This window comes from Ostrea edulis, chromosome 10 (assembly GCF_947568905.1).
Source record: "Ostrea edulis chromosome 10, xbOstEdul1.1, whole genome shotgun sequence".
Lineage (NCBI taxonomy): Eukaryota > Metazoa > Mollusca > Bivalvia > Ostreida > Ostreidae > Ostrea > Ostrea edulis.
Window position 1 is genome coordinate 18,973,845 of NC_079173.1, and position 18,302 is coordinate 18,992,146.

General features: G+C 34.6%; 1 protein-coding gene and 1 long non-coding RNA gene across 2 annotated transcripts in view; one reads left to right on the forward strand and one right to left on the reverse strand.

The window, feature by feature from the left end:
* The window catches only part of LOC130051024 (vasorin-like), a 291,342-nt gene that overhangs the window by 66,656 nt on the left and 206,384 nt on the right, over positions 1 to 18,302 (forward strand). The window lies entirely within an intron of this gene.
* LOC125665247 (uncharacterized) lies at positions 2,306 to 6,430 on the reverse strand. The gene is made up of 3 exons (XR_007366203.2): positions 5,640 to 6,430; positions 4,687 to 4,753; positions 2,306 to 2,436 (listed from the first exon to the last, which is right to left on the reverse strand). It is a non-coding gene; the product is annotated as an uncharacterized LOC125665247 (long non-coding RNA).

Genomic DNA, 18,302 nt, shown 5'->3' on the forward strand with positions numbered 1-18,302 from the left:
GTAGTGCAATAGATCTATTGTAGCACGAAAACTGTAGATTTGGGCATTTTGCCAAAACGGGATTTTTTGTTGGATTTCGTTGATGAATTTAGATAATTTGGAAAATACATACAGCATAATCAACTGTCATCAAAGGATGTCCATATCAAAGACTCTTAATGTATATAAAAAGATTAATGGTGAAACGTAGTGCAATAGATCTATTGTAGCATGAAAACTGTAGATTTGGGCATTTTGCCAAAATGGGATTTTTTGTTGGATTTCGTTGATGAATTTAGATAATTTGGAAAATACATACAGCATAATCAACTGTCATCAAAGGGTGTCCATATCAAAGACTCCTAATTTATATAAAAAGATTAATGGTGAAATGTAGTACAATTGATCTATTGTAGTACGGAAACTGTAGATTTGGGCATTTTGCCAAAAATTCATACTAATGACAAATAATACAACCTACATCATTTTCAGTTAAAATGAACAATATGAGCAATTGATATTTCAAAAATAAACATGGACAAGTTTAACATATTAATAAAAATTAGTTAGAGTGATTAAAAAAACCATGTAAACATAAACTGTAATCCAGTAGGACCCCCCCCCCCCTCCCCAAACACCAACTAGATTTTGCAATCATTTCCATAAACGAGCTATATTACATGTACTGTATTGTCATGTAAACTATTATCAATAACTATAAAAAGTCTTCTCAAGATATTGGGTAGATACCAATAACTTGTTCATTGTACTGCCTTGTATTTGTTGACCTTTGACCTGGAAATCATTAGGGTCATCTACTATTTATAACCAACCAACATATGAAATATCATAATTGAACAACAGGCCCAAGATATTGGGGGACACCATTGCATAGAGTACTAGCTACATTGCACCTAGTCATTTTTAATTGATTGATTTATTGATATTTTCCGCCACACTCAACAATTTTTCAGTTTTCTGGTGGTGCCCAGTGTTTATTGGTGAAAGTGAGAACCCAGATACAATGTACCTGGGAAGAGACCACCGACCTTTCGAAAGTAAATTGGGAAACTTTCTCACTTAATACCAGCGCGAGCGGGATTCGAACCCGCGCCGACTGAGGCCGTGTCATTTTGAACGCTATGCTCCAACCACTCGGCCACGGAGGCCCCTGCTATTTTTAATCTTTTGACCTGAAAATCAATGGGGGTCATATACTACCAGTGACCAACCCCTGTATGAAATATCACTATCAATCAAAGGGTTCTGAAGAAACTGGTCAGACATCAATTGTACAGAGTATTGCATTGCACCTGGTGACCTTTGGACCAGAAAATCAATAGGTGTCATTTTCTACTGCAGAAACTGCATGAAACTTTAAAATTTATTGAAGTTTGTTCAGTGTTACTGTAATCTATGTTGACATACCAGTAATTAGTAAATTTATAATATTAACACAGAACAACTCATTTTTGCAAAGTTGTTTATTCAACAAACATGGATCACAATGTTATCCAAACAACACAATCATCTTTTTTTAAAAATCATTATAATAGTGATTTTCCTTCAACTGTTCAGTAATGAATCCTTATTCAGTAGGCTCACATAAGACACTTGCAGGTTAATTTTGCAATGTTTTAGTTACATTAGTCTTCTGACACCAAAACTTGATCTTAACTAAGTCATGGTGTTTCCTTAGAAGAATAGTTTACTGAATCAGGATGGACTTGTGTCGTGAGGTGTGTTCATTGACTGTGTAACGGGAAGGGAGAAAATGCAACGGACCAGACCGGGATTCGAACCCGGGCCCCCTGAATCTCTGGTCAGGTGCTCTACCAACTGAGCTAACTGGCCACCTGTGATCGAACCCGGCCGACCGCTACACTCCTCCCTCCTTAAATTGTCTTCGCCCCTGAAGACACAACCCAAGTTCTTATTAGCCCCTGGGAGGACTTTCACCTCCAAGTCCAGGGGTGGTCAACGGCACCAAATCTGTAACGGGAAGGGAGAAAATGCAACGGACCACACCGGGATTCGAACCCGGGCCCCCTGAATTCTCTAGTCAGGTGCTCTACCAACTGAGCTAACTGGCCACCTGTGATCGAACCCGGCCGACCGCTACATTCCTCCCTCCTTAAATTGTCTTCGCCCCTGAAGACACAACCCAAGTTCTTATTAGCCCCTGGGAGGACTTTCACCTCCAAGTCCAGGGGTGGTCAACGGCACCAAATCTGTAACGGGAAGGGAGAAAATGCAACGGACCACACCGGGATTCGAACCCGGGCCCCCTGAATCTCTAGTCAGGTGCTCTACCAACTGAGCTAACTGGCCACCTGTGATCGAACCCGGCCGACCGCTACACTGTAAAACTTGCAGGTTTTTTTCCATTCTCAAGAGCTCTTCTTTGTCTTCTATATCACATAAGAGTCATGGAATGCATCTTCTGCTCTTCAAGTTCTAAAAAATGTGTTGAACAAATATTGAAAAGTTCATCTTATTTTTCACATTTTCATACAGTACACACCTAATTCAATTTGATTAAACTAAATTTACATGTACAAGATCATTCATGATGCTAGAATAGTAATTTTACCACTTAATTAATTACGTAGTTGATAGATTATCATGCCCGCCCACCCGCCCCTCAAAAATCATCTGTGAAATAACATAGATTTATATATCTGGCATTAAATTATGCACTTCTGTTGACAAAAACTCGTTTGTCATCAATATATTTCTCAGAAAATCAAAATTAAAAAATAAAATCTTCCCACAGTCTGCCCCATACTTTTTTTGGTGACCCAGGATGATAATCTTACTAATTAAGTTGAATTGGCCTAAAGGATGTTATGTTTTGATACAGTTTATATACATGTGTTTATGCTGTATTGAAGAGCTATTAATAGTGTTAATACTCATAAATTAACAAGATGTCCACAAACCTTATTGGTTACCTGAGTATTAATCAAATTTTAAAAAATTCAAAGTATCACTATAGCTCTAAGGGCTACAAAATCCATGTTATACACTATATGACTCTTTTGGACCCACATTCACAACCCTGTGTTTTCGAAATTCGCAATTTTGGTACCCCTTTCTGTTTTTCCTTCATAAGCATTCAGCTTTATTTAAGGTAGTTCCACCCTCCTGTGATGTCATAATATTTTGCGGAGTCAATGATTTAATAAGATTTATGCATAACATGAACATAAATTGTGTTCGAGTCTTTTTCAATAGTTATTGTAAAATATCTTGTATAACCATAAAATATTTCAAACGTATATGAATAATCAATGAGCTACATTTTTCACAATGCTATACTAGTTATTTCCCCCTGATTACAGGGAGCGCGCATCACATTACAGTCATTCGATGGTGTCAAGTAAGGAATAAATAGAAAATTTGCAATTTCTGATTGCAATCAATTGCCAGTTAAGGAATTTTTTTAAGAATTAAGTGTAATGACTTGAAAACAGTATAACTGAACAAAATTTCTTAGTCACTGATTACATGTATGTGGCCCATGTGTGTTTTTCTTGCAAGCAATGTATGGTCATGATGTAACAAAGTATGTAAATATTAACTAGTCCTCAATTTCTTTAGATCAGAATCATGATGTCCTTAGTATATCAGCAATTCTTCATTATTAATTTCTATCAATATTTTCGACAACCAAACACAACAAAACATGCAATAAGATATGCCTAAAACACATGTACAACCAACAGCATACATGTACATTATCAATTTATCGTTTCACAATGAACAACACTACTTGTTGCTAAATGTACACCAGATGCCAATAAACAAAGCATGTTAATTATCTTGAATTGGCATCTCTAGTGTAAATTTTTTGTTAAAATTTACTTGTTAAGAATTTTCAGGCATTATTATGAAGTCACCCCCCCCCTCCTTATCACATGTATGCTTTCATTGTGCTCTTAAGTCTAGGTGTCTGTTGTTTTAAAAACAGACTAATACTGAAATCCTCAGTATTAATTGCATAATTTGGACACAAATAAATGTCAAATACACTTATACCCCCCCCCCCCTTCCCCAACTCTACAATTTAACGAAGTGTATATCTGAAAAAGTTTTCTCCATAAAATTGAAGAAATCAAACCCTGGTTTTAAAACAAAATTCTCAATTTTGGTATAGAGCATTTTTAAAAGTTTTAAAAGGGACTTAATTCCCCTTGTCCCAAAGATGCTTAAAAGAAATTTGAAAAGAATTGGAAGGGTGGTTATCAAGAAAAAATATTAATGTTCAATTAACGTCTTATGATGACTAACGCACACAAATAGCAACATGTAGGTCACTTGAGTGATTCTCAACATTGACCTAATTAGAATTAATCATTTTTACAAATGATACTGAGCTCATACACATGTGTACATATATATGTGCGTCATTGACAACAAAACAACTAGTCTTTTTGAGTATGCTAATTAAGTGAAGTAATATATTTTTTTTAGGAAGTTGTGATGAAAACGTTTCAAGTCATCATGTCGCATAAAAAATGGATGGTCTCCTGTGATTATTCTAGAGAATTCAGTTTCCATGCAGGCTCTATAACCAAGAAACTAAACCCAAATGTACCACATTCCCCACATCTATTAATTTGTTTTAGGATTTATAATACTGGGATTCAAATTTGAATTTCAAATTATGTATTCAATGTGTATGTATTAATGCTGAATATTTACCTCCTCAAAGTCAGCAACTTGGTCAACTCCATCTTTAGGTGATTTGCACAGTATGATGCTCATACAGCTGAAACACGGAAAAGCACACATTAATTACATAAAATAGTGGTCATGTACTTTGGCCAAAATATGTGATTATTGGATGAAAAAGTAAGAATTCAAAAGTATTTGAATATTTACAATTAACATTTAATATTTTTTGATTTACTTCAGTTGACAGGACCTACATGTATTAAAATTTGAGGGCCCAGTTACAGGACCCAATTCAAAATCATCAATTTTTCATCATTTAATTTTTCCAAATCAAGTGTCCTAAAGTTCATAATTACAGAGATGAGAAAACTTTAAATCATAATAGTATTTGTGTGATTTCTTCTGTAGATTAGAATCATCACTTATTAGTGGGGGTTACCACAGGTAAACAAACTTGAAAGTAGCCTGGCTCACCAATATATATGATTTTAACAATCTTTATCTAGAATGCACACAGGCATTCACATGTTTGTTTTTATTGTAAACTTGACAGTCAGAGAGAGAGAGAGAGAGATAGAGAGAGAGAGAGAGATAGAGAGAGAGAGAGAGGGGGGGTCATCACTTAGGATTACATAAATTAAGCCTAGTCCTTTTGAAAATGTCCACATGAAACATGATTTTATAAGTATTCCCCAATTTTTACAGATTGTGAACTCTGTGTAAATGTGATAGGAAACTCCCTGAGTGAATGTTAGGTTGGGGACATACTTAACTAGTATTCTATATTGTACACCCATGCAGTAAATGACAGGACTACTTACAATGTTCAGTCTACATGTATACCACTATAGCTGACTAGCCTGGCTGGCAGTATAAAATAAATTGGGGTTCTCATATGTTTACTAAAAGCCGAATTTTCTGATACATTTTATTCAGCCTTTACTTTAGAATTTGGATTCTAAATCAAATAGAATACTTACGTCAATACAAGTTCCAACACCGTTACACGGCAACAGGCAGGGCTTTTTCTATGAATATGTCTGTCAGCCTTCTGTTTCCCTGGTCATTTTTTTAGTCGGATGTGATGCAATAAAGCGTTAAATTCCACACAGCATTTACTTTTTCTACGAATACGTAGACGATTGGATGCTAGAGTCCGGTGACTATGGCAAAGATCAAACGGATTTGTATTCCATGAAATAAACCGGAATCCTTTAGCACAATTGAAGATAAATATAATGGTAGTGAATTAAGTGAACAAAGAGCATCTGATATTGATAAACTTCTGAAGAACAAATTGAATAAAAACTCAATTTCCACCTCCTGCCATACTGAAAACAAATGAAGGCTGTTCATATCTCCAATACAAGAGAGTGTTACAAAGGGCAATAACTCTTTCTGGTGTATTTTGGTTTGTGCACCAGAGGAAACTACTGGTTTATGTGTTTACCTTTGGTTTCTCCACAAATGTGTTTCTGTACTTTTTTAAAGTAAGATTCAATACATTTTACTAGCATGTGAGTTTACACCAAATGACTGGGCAAATATATTTTATCCCTCTCTAAAAATTACATATATCAAACCCTTATACATCATAAAAATAATTATTTCTATTGTTTTCAAGGATTAAATAAATACAAAAAAAATTCTAAAAGCTAGAACCTAGCTCAAAATAATTTTTACAATTGTTGTTTTTATAAACAATAGCGTTTAATTTTGGTTTATTCAAAATATAACATATATGTGCATATCTTGTCCAGCTGTTGTTAGAGGATCGGTTTCCATGACAACCGTTGCTAAGTCAAACCTTTGCATGCCCTTTTTGTTTTATATCTATCATAATATTGTTACACACAAAGTTTCATAAAAATCTGTGACATACCGTGGCCACTGAATTTTGATAGTTACATAGAATCAGTCTTAAGAAGTCAAGATAACGGACAGTGATCAATCTCATAAATCCCATAAGGGATACCATGATTAATAGAAGATCAAAGATGGGTCTCTGAAAACACCAACGTTGTGATCAGGTGCCTAGGGGGAGTAAGTAACACCTCCTGACTGGTCACACCGACTGCGATCCATCTATATTGATCAGATAATTGGAGTAATCCGCAGTCAACATGAGAATGTAAAAAATTATCTACCAACGGACATGAAACGTCCGACATTGTCATTTGGTAAATGTTGTTTCCCGTTTAAACTTACATACCCCGCATATATATGAGTGTGGCCGGGATCCTTAGTCCTCCTAGGCACCCGATTCCACCCCTAGTGTGTCCTGGGGTCCGTTTTTGCCCAAATATCTATTTTGTATTCCTTATAGGAGTTATGAGATTGATCACTGTTCGTTATCTTCGCCTTTCATCCCAGAGTCGAAATAAATCACGCATTACCCGCTTCCAGATTTATTAAGAGAACTACTGGTTGTTAAGTCAGCTCCTTAAATCTGAATAAGAAAGCAAATATCATGAAAACAAATTATTGTAATGCGAATCTTCTCCCCGGATTCTCTCTCTCTCTCTCTCTCTCTCTCTCTCTCTCTCTCTCTCTCTCTCTCTCTCTCTCAAAGAATACAACTACATGTATAATGCACGATCTACGACATTTTCAAGCATTCCAACTTAATCATAATGCATATAGACCTATATATTGCATTCTTTAATGTCACCGCAAAATCAAGAAAACTTATTGAAATCACAAAAACAATAAATAAATAGATTAAAACAGTCTCTATCAAATATACATGAGCAAAAACAAAAGGAAATGCATTCGAATCAACTTGATTTCAGGTTAATGTTTTGAAAGTTCGAAAGTTTAAAAAAGAATGGTTCCCATCAACCACTTACCTCAAATCGCTTGAATCGACCCTACTTTAGTGTTTGGCGGTGTGACACGAGATTTGTGATTCATCAGTTTTAATAACAGTTCATGTTTACCTGTAAATTCGGTATCGTCATATTTACACATGTGTTGTTTAGAGATTATTTAATTTAAAAAGTGAACAAATCACTAAACTTCTTACTGCACTTACAGGACACAACAGGTAATTCGGAGAGAATTACATTACAGTGCTTATCGTTTATCAGGATGTACGAGTATCTACTGATTTTCGTTTTATTTTTCGGATTTTAGGACTATTTTATCACAAAAAGGAAGTATATTATGATTTTAGCATCATTTTCAACACATGAGCTGTATCCCTGTTATGACATTCTGTACATTTTGATTTGCTTCATTTCCGCTATATAACCTAGCTATCTTTTTTGAAATTCAATTTTGATTCAAACAAAATTTTGTTAAAATAGTAGTGATATTTGTTTTTCCCTAAATGACGAATGAATTTGCATTAAATGAATCCTTTGAATACAGAGGGATTGTGAGCACTCCAATACGATCGATATATTAGAATGTATTTGTGGGTATAATGTATGTTTGTAGCATTTATGTCGAATCTCTTTCTTTTGTATACCATCTTATCCAATAAATGCATACTTTGCCTGGAAATTACGCATGTGAATTTCAATAATGTGTGTTGAACATTGGCTATTGCGAAAAGATTATTGATCTTATTTTCATGAAAATGATAAACCCATTGTCGCCCATTTATTTGAAAATTCTTTGGAGATTTGATGCACACAGAGTGAGACAACATAGACCCCACAGCATATTCAATGATTAGTTTGAATTCAAATATATTATTTTCTGCAATTAATCTGAGAAAATAGCTCGAGTCTGCAGTGGACAGGGGTTGGACTCTTGTTATGATCCCTCCTCGAATTGCATGTGTATGTAAGCTAGGTAACCGATGTGGTCTCAAACTTCCATTGTGAAATCTGAACTGTCTTTAATATTTGCGCTCAAAGTATGTCTGATAGGTGTTGAAATGGTCAATATTTCTGTTACATGATGCATTCATTTAAAATATAAAATTGCTTCCTTGTGGAATGATAGGGTTTTTGCAGCATCCTTTATTTTTGATGGAACTAAAGATTTCAACATCAGATCTGTGTATGTTTCAATTTGATGTTCTGTAAAACTCAGTAAATCTTCTTCCTACATTCCGTTGTCTCAGCATTCAAATGTGTATTGATTTTACTTCTCCGGCGGCAAGTGTAAAGAAAATGCTTTGAAGACACTCTTTTTGCCATCTCATGTAAAGTGTTAGTGGCATTGAGGTAATGGCAATATAGATTCCCTCTCGTGCATATGCTAGTTAATTCAGGTTTGCGAGGTTGTTTGTCAAACAGCGCCTTAACACATAGTTAATGAAAGCAGACCCCAGTGTTATATCACGTGTAGAGGAAGACACAGTCACTGTTATAAAGTCTAAATTATAATCAACTTCTTCAGATTCCGATCCTGATGAAATACTTTCTTTCAGTACATCCTGGTTGCCTAAGCTATCGGATTCAGAACCAAACGTGTACGTATTTGCGATTGTTCGTTTCCATAGTGAATGTTTATATTGTGCAATAATTTGTTCTATCAAATGATCCATCTGATGCTTACTTTTAATGGAGGGTGTGTAATTTGGGCACGGTAAATGAGTTCGTGGGGTAAAGTGAGAGGAAATACGGATTTTGTGCAATGCTGGAGATTCTCACTAATAAGAGTCAGTGGGATTTTGTCCCTCGTACAAGTTTAACAAAATTCTCATAACTCATGTACCTCAACTGTCAAATCCAACAATCATAATATGTTATACTGTATAGTCAGTTGAACCGATGGATGACTGAGACGATGTTTATAAAGGGCCGCCTATTTAACGTATACGTGGGACATATCGTGGATAGTTAACATGTTTAATTGTGTACGGATCAAATGTACGGTCAAAGTAAATAAATACCACAAGTACAAAGTACAATCAATAAAAGGTGGAGATAACGAACAGTGATCAATCTCATAACTCCTATAAGCAATACAAAATAGAGAGTTGGGCAAACACGGACCCCTTGACACAACAGAGGTGGGATCAGGTGCCTAGGATGAGTAGACACCCCCTGTCAACCGGTCAAACCCGCCATGAGCCATATATCCTGATCAGGTCATTAAAAGACATAGACTCATCTTAAGTTTGTCTTATGGATATTTACGAAAAATTCGAAAACGATGCTAAATTTGGCACACTCAATAACTGAAAACTGGCGGCGTTTAAATCAAGCAGAGACCTCTCTCATGTAAGCGAGACAATAACGTTCTCGTTTGTGGAAGACTTCATAAGAAATCACAGTGGAGGTTAGGGGAAATACAGATGTCAAAAGGTTTCACGTATTACAAAGAACGATACGCTCATTTCATGTCCGGTAAGTGATCTCTTGACAGACTCGTGAGTCTGTCAGTTGTAACCAGTTGTAGTATGACCTCAGGCTAGGTAGGGGTTTACACGGAGATCAATTGTATGTTATGGTGTTAAAAGAACAACGGTAATTTACAGAGCATTCTTGCTATAATTATTTATTTCTAGTTTATTCATTGCCTATAAACTATCACAAGCATGTGTGATAAACGTGTTGATACATCAGCTGATTGAATGTTGTTCTCTTCACCCTTAAACGAGTTCGCTCTTGACTTGTTTTCTAGTACACTGTTTGTCCCGAGTCTGTTTGCTCTGATTTATATTTGCGCTGAGTATGTTCATCCTCTCTTTATAATTTGAAAGACAGATAAAACATATTCGCAGCTATGTTGAGGCTTCCCAGAGTTTTGAAATGAGTTAAAAACACACATTACATTGCTAGGTCGGTTTTGTTTAAAACATAATTTATATGTTTAAGTACAAACAATTTATATAGAAGGTTCCATCGGCTATATGATAACATATTTGTTATGATACTACATGACTTTATTGATCATGTGACGGTCATTTATAATTGTTTAAAGTGTTTCTGATAAATCGCTTTAGCGCAGCTGATTAAACAATTATCTTTGATTTTTTGTTTCATAAATAATTCCAATATCATTTATTACAATTGTTTTGATTGGACAAAAATAAAGCTGAACAAGAGTTTACACATCAATAAATCCGAAGACGCGATGTATTCATACACGCCTGAAAACAAATAACATAGTGCAGGAAAACTATTCAAATTTTTGCAATTGTTAATAAAGTGAACGAATTGGAATTATAAGAATCAAACATTTTTTTTGAAGAATAAATTCTTCAATAAAGAATGTTTAATCCTATAATAAACTCACGGTAGCCTTGTGTACCCGAAATGTGCTTCGAAAAATGGCAGTATTACTTCCATACAAAATACATGCATTTTACAAAGAGTTCAACTTACCGACACACTTTCCTACAAATGTGAGGGCAATCTGTATTGAAACAAAGCCATCATACATTTTTCCCAAGCAAGATTCAGGTAGAGAACAAACTCCTCTTACAATGTCTGTAAATGATCTCAAATGAATCCTCATCAATTGTCTGCGCTAGACTCTTTTACAAACACATCATAAGTTATATCTCTAACAACTGATATAAAGCAGAGTACATTTTAAAAGTATTTTTAAAGCAATTTCAATACGCTGAATTTCAATAAAGGGTAATTAAACAAACTATTTTAGAATGCTCAGACATATAAGATACAATTTAGATACGTGGATTTTGCAATAGCGTTTTGACATATTGCAGACAGTTTGGAATACGGTATAAAGTTTATAACACTCTTCCCGTCATAGCAGCTCAAGTTTGCAGTGACGACATCATTTTCCATCATGGCGTCACATGTTGGTAGTTTGGGGAAGTAAAGACACAAATTGCACAATGACATTTTACGGGACGCCTTAACCGACCCGCGTTCCGATACACCTTTTGTTTGCATTATTGTTAGTATATATACAAAGCGGGGTCATATTGAGTGCCAAACTGGATTAAGTATCTTGTATATAAAGTTGTGCACCGCATGAGTTTTAAATTCATTTTAATTTGATGATCATATGAAATATTTCTTTCTGTTTATTTATATGCTAGATTAGATAAACTTACACTTAGTAGATCAATCGGGTATATCAGGCAAACATCAGGGTACATTGACTCAGGCGAACATGTAGATGAAAGGTGAAGATAACGAACAGTGATCAATCTCATAACTCCCACAAACAATACAGCATAGAGAGTTAGGTAACACAGACCCCTGGATATAGCAGTGACGGGTTGCAAAATTTAGGCCCATATACTCGGCGCTTGTGGCCATTGAGCAGAGAGGGATCTTTATTGTGCCGCACCTGCTGTGGCACGGGGCCTCGATTTTTTCGGTCTCATTCCCCCACGTGAACAAAATCTAAAGAACACAGAGTGCATATTCTGTCTTCTATTATTTTCTCCTTTGTATTGCCCTGTTTCTATTCTAATTGGAAGTATACCTCATCCCCATAGATCTGTAAAGATCTTAGATATTTTGAAGTGCTCGTGGAAAATTATTTTTGGTTCTAAAATGTGTTTTAATATCTATATAAGCATAACATAATTAAAAGTTGTTTTACTTTTACGTGTACTAGCTACTTCGTTCTTATAATTATGAAGCAACTTGTTCTCAAATCATCAGCGTCACACAATGGTATACTATTACCTTTTTTTCTGTAGAATTTAAAAAATTAAATAATGACTTCATTTGTGATGTCCAGTCAGATTTATCATATTGATTTACACATGTTTCGTTATCAAAGACAAAATATGGTATACACACGAGCAAGCAAACTGGTACACACAAAACAAAATAAACAGACCTGTAGCTTATTAGATTTATTGGCAGTAATGATCACGGCTGCTCATAACTAGTACAAGGAGAAAACTGTAACCCGAAGTGAACCCAGGGACCAGATGTACACCCAGGAAAGTATAAGATAATGTTTATTCATATTTGTAATATCAATTAAAGGAATGAAAATCCATCTCTACTGGCAAGCTGAATATCCGCCCACTCGTAAATGGCAGCCGTGACGGAGGAATGGCTATCCATAATAGGTTATTGCCTGAAAAATACAAAAACAAAGCCAAAACACCGACAGCAAATTAAGAAATGTACAATTTCAGTTTGCGGGGAGGGATGGGTGGGTGAATTTCCATGTGCAAACTACTGGGAAATCTTGCACGGTGGCCATGGCGTAATTTATAACCTCAATAATCCCGAAAAGAGAATAGCTGGCGGGTGTTAAATGTTGTAAACAAAGATGTATTTGATGAATGTATATAAGCGTGTTTCTACACTTAGATTGAAGAAGCTGATCCTTATAGAGATAAGGTAACCGTAAATCTGTATGCACATGAATTTCAAGTGTATTTATATTTGCTCTTATTGAATTCATGTAAACAAAATTGTAATGAAGCTTCAATTGATATAGAAAGAATTGGAATACAACGCCCATCGTGAAGAGATGAATAATTTCCGTGTACTTTGAGACACTATGGTATAAGTATATATGTCGCTGTTCCCATGACACACCTATCCGCCAATTCAGCTAATTGAGCTTTAATAAATCTAATACATTTGATATCTGAAACTGCATTTCCGTCCTTTACAATTTAGATAAATGGCCAGTTTAATGTTCAATATAATACTTTCTATTTGATAAGATTCTGGAATAAGGTTGACATGACTTTTATAATAGACATGGTTTCCTACGTTACTTCATAGCATATAGAATAAGCAAAAAGTACCTTCATTCCTTAAACAAAAATAATACTGAGATAACCAATCATATACCGTGGAGAGATAGTACATTAAGTGTCAGAGTTCGTGTGTATAGCAATGAATATGATATTCTTTATCGATCTACACATTTTTCATTATCAAAGACAAAATATGGTATACACACGGGCAAGCAAAATGGTACACACAAAACAAAATAGACAGACTTGTTGCTTATTAAATTTATTGGCAGTAATGATCACGGCTGCTCATAACTAGTACAAGGAGAAAACTGTAACCCGAAGTGAACCCTGGGACCAGATGTACACCCAGAAAGTATAAGATAATGTTTATTCATATTTGTAATATCAATTAAATGAATGAAAATCTAGCTCTACTGGCAAGCTGAATCTCCGCCCACTCGTAAATGGCAGCCGTGACGGAGGAATGGCTATCCATAATAGTTTATTGCCTGAAAAATACAAAAACAAAGCCAAAACACCGACAACAAATTAAGAAATGTACAATTTCAGTTTGCGGGGAGGGATGGGTGGGTGAATTTCCATGTGCAAACTACTGGGGAATCTTGCACGATGGCCATGGCGTAATTTATAACCTCAATAATCCCGAAAAGAGAATAGCTGGCGGGTGTTAAATGTTGTAAACAAAGATGTATTTGATGAATGTATATAAGTGTGTTTCTACACTTAGATTGAAGAAGCTGATCCTTATAGAGATAAGGTAACTGTAAATCTGTATGCACATGAATTTCAAGTGTATTTATATTTGCTCTTATTGAATTCATGTAAACAAAATTGTAATGAAGCTTCAATTGATATAGAAAGAATTGGAATACAACGCCCATCGTGAAGAGATGAATAATTTCCATGTACTTTGAGACACTATGGTATAAGTATATATATCGCTGTTCCCATGACACACCTATCCACCAATTCAGCTAATTGAGCTTTAATAAATGTAATACATTTGATATCTGAAACTGCATTTCCGTCCTTTACAATTTAGATAAATGGCCAGTTTAATGTTCAATATAATACTTTCTATTTGATAAGATTCTGGAATAAGGTTGACATGACTTTTATAATAGACATGGTTTCCTACGTTACTTCATAGCATATAGAATAAGCAAAAAGTACCTTCATTCCTTAAACAAAAATAATACTGAGATAACCAATCATATACCGTGGAGAGATAGTACATTAAGTGTCAGAGTTCGTGTGTATAGCAATGAATATGATTTTCTTTATCGATCTACACAATGTATATATCGATTCATCTACACAACATTATTCTAAATATGAAATAATTTAAATGCACCTTCTTCTGTTGATGACGCAATTTTTGCTCTTTGCTTTAACACTTAAGATTAACAAACATACATTCTAAATAATTCGAGAAGACTGTGCTGATTTCTTTATATTTTATACTTTTTAGTGTTGAATATCTGCAACTACACAAATGATTATGAGGCAGAATTCCAAGTATTGCCTTGGATATTCGCGATATTTGTTTTAATGGGCACGAATACATGCATGTTGACACGCTAACAAATGACGTGCGTCCTTGTGGTAGAGACAGGGCCCATAATGGTCCAGCTCTTGTACTAACAAGGAAAAAACGTTTAATAACTATAATATAATGATAGAAGAGAAATATAACTGTCCATTACATACATATGTAATAACTATGCAGCTGGTGGTTTGGGTGTCTGTCATGTTCGTTGTGCTTTACAGCCAGGGGACGGACGCCTGTCCTGACCAGTGTTACTGTAGAGAGTCGTATGTTTGTGATGGGACTTATGTGTATTGTGGTGGAAGAGGACTAAACGGAGTACCGACCAACACTTGTGATCTGTAAGTTATTCGAAGCATCTTAGAACGCATAACACATGTTAATAACGTTAAAAGATTGTTATTCGATTATAAAGTTAGATTATTGTGTTATTGTACGTGTATTACATGAAATTATGGTTTTTCTTAAGTGAAATTGCGTATTTAGCAAATACTATAAAACAGCAGCGTTATAAGACACGCATTTTTAATTTTAACAACTGATAATACTAGTCAGTGTTTGAAGACATTCATGAAATGCAGACTTGTATTTCCTAGAAATATATTGCGTTCATTTAGATTTGTCCATCATTACAGTTTGTAAAGATACCACTATGCAATAAAAAAAAACCCATCGGAAATGTAATGATTCCGGTGATAAGTGGTGGTTGGAATATATAATGTTATATCGTTGTAATGCTACACATGCTTATCAATTATACAGGAACTTTCGAGTAACGAGCTCTAAAACGTAGGTAAGAGACCATACAAATTTATACCGATGGCTTGGAAAACGCAGACGGTTCTCTATAAATGTCAAAATACGAACACTTCCATGTTGTTTAAAAACGAGTGAACATAATGAGGATGGTGAATTTGTTGTGAATAGTCAAACTTATAATTTGATTCTGTTTGTTTGGTGCAAGGTGGATGACATACATAATTTTTCAATTTAATTCATATGTAGTTTGTTATATATTGATATACCTCCAAAACGGTTACTATGAATTTGATATTAGTGCATATTTTTCTGGTAAATGCAAATAAATTAGATTTATTTAAAATAATTTTACTTTCATTGATAAATTATAAATGAATATCCCAACCTATAATTTATTGACAATTAATTACTGCATATGGTTTGTGAACAAGCGATGAAAATGCATAGCGAACAATCCCATAAATCCCATAGAAAAACAAATGACAAGCACGGAACACTAGACATACCAAATATAGGATCAGGTGCTTAGAAAGAATTAGCATCCCCATTAACTGATCACAAACGCCATGAGAACTATATTCTTATCAGGTAAACGGAGTTAACAGTAGTTAAAATCATAATGTAAAAACTGGTATATATTGCTTTGAAATACACCAGAGAGCATTCGACAGATGGTGAGTTGCATTTGCAAATTTTATCATTATGACAATCATGAAGTTAGCAAAATGTTGACTTTAAAGAAGACTATATTGAGAATTGATAAATAGAATGTCATATATAAATGACGAATTATAGGTCACGGCAATATGTTTTGCCATTGTTCCAGGAGATGGAATTAAGACCAAGAGATCCTTTAGTAGTTTTCAATTTTATACATTATGATATATTCCATTAGTGTAGCCTGACATGAGGTAATGATAATCTGTAATGGTAAAGTAAGGACAGCCAATTTCACTGTAATGAGGACGTAATGGATTTTGTTACATTGCAAGAAATGTTAATGCAATACATTACTTGTAGAAAATATTGTTTTGCTCATTCCAGTACACCCCACAACATTTACATTGCGTCAAATATCTTATGCTATTTTGAAGGTTTAGTTCAATTCATTATATTAGTGATTGACTTTTAGATTTCATGAATAAAATGACTAACTTCATCTATATTGATTTTAAGAGTTAACAACATTTAATGAACAACATTTTAGTTCTAATACCTATGGTATGGTCAATCAACACAACATATTTATTGAATGTTTCCCTATGGTTATTTGTAAGATTTCAACGTAGACTGTTGTGAACTGTTTTCAGAAATTCTATTTGAGTGAAAGGTGAAGATAATGAACAATATCAATCTCATAACTCCTATAAGCAATACAAAATAAAGAGTTGGGCAAACACAAATCCATGGACATATTTGTCAGAGCCAATGAACAAATACTTTCAACAACAATGGAAAAAGGCAATATTGCTATCTAGTGATCAGTCATCCAAAAATATCAGATTCCACGCACAAATACTCTGAAGTGGAAATAAAAAATATGCTAGAGTTCCTCATTGACAATATGGTTAAGATTCTCTGGCCTGGTTTTCATTTTGACAATGAAGATGAGTCTGAAGATAATGATAATGCATGGGGCAACAATAAGGGAATGTCTACTCCTCCTAGGCACCTGATCCCATCTCTGGTGTTTGCCCAACTATCTATTTTGTATTGTTTATAAGAGATTGATCACTGGTCGTTATCCTCACCTTTAATGGATGACACAGCAAATGAGGACGAAGAAGATACTATTGAACACGTGCAAAAACATTGTAAATCTGCACTCCCTGTAGGGAGTGGTTTAGAATGGTTTAAATAATTGTTCTTCTCATTCAAAAAATATAATTGCCAACGCATCTGAAAATGTTAAATTCATGCATCATAGTATTTAGAATATGAATGAAGATAACATGACTCAAATACAATCAAGTGGAACTCTCGGTTGAAAATTACCAGGTCCGTCTCGAACATTCCTGAAGAGAAACTTCTGATACATGGAAATAAACAGGATAGCCTTATTCCGTTCATTCTTGAACTTAAACACCAAAAATCATCAGTTCACAATGACAAAATGATGAGCACATTGAAAGCATCTTTGCCATTGCGACTTTCAGTGTTTGAAGTATTTCATTTTAGCTACAGTATTATATCCAAAATTCAAGATAAGGTGGTGCCAGCCTAATAAAATCAATATCTAGTAAAAACGAAACATTGAGATTTGCAGTTCTATCTCAGGAAAATTATAACAATTAAGAAGACGATGAAGAAGAATTACTTCCGCTAAAGAGAATTTAGAAAGATGTCTTCAGATTTATGTCTGAGTCAACTAGTGAAATAATTCAAGGTACGTCTGGTGTGTCAGGAATTGATACATTTATGTCTGACCCATGTATTGATATGCATGATAGTGTTGTAGGATTCTGGAAAGACAATAATTATAGATATCTAATACAACAATGAGATACCTAGCTATCCCTACCACTTCCGTTCAGTATTGAATGGAAGATATACAGAACAGATCAATGTTTTCTGAAATATTGATGACAAAATGCAATAAATAACTTAGATACATTTCTAAAATTGATTGATATGCTGTGTGCTTATACTACTATATTTTTGAATTCATAAATCCAACATAAATAAATATTTTTTCAACCATTTGTTTAGTATCAGTATGCT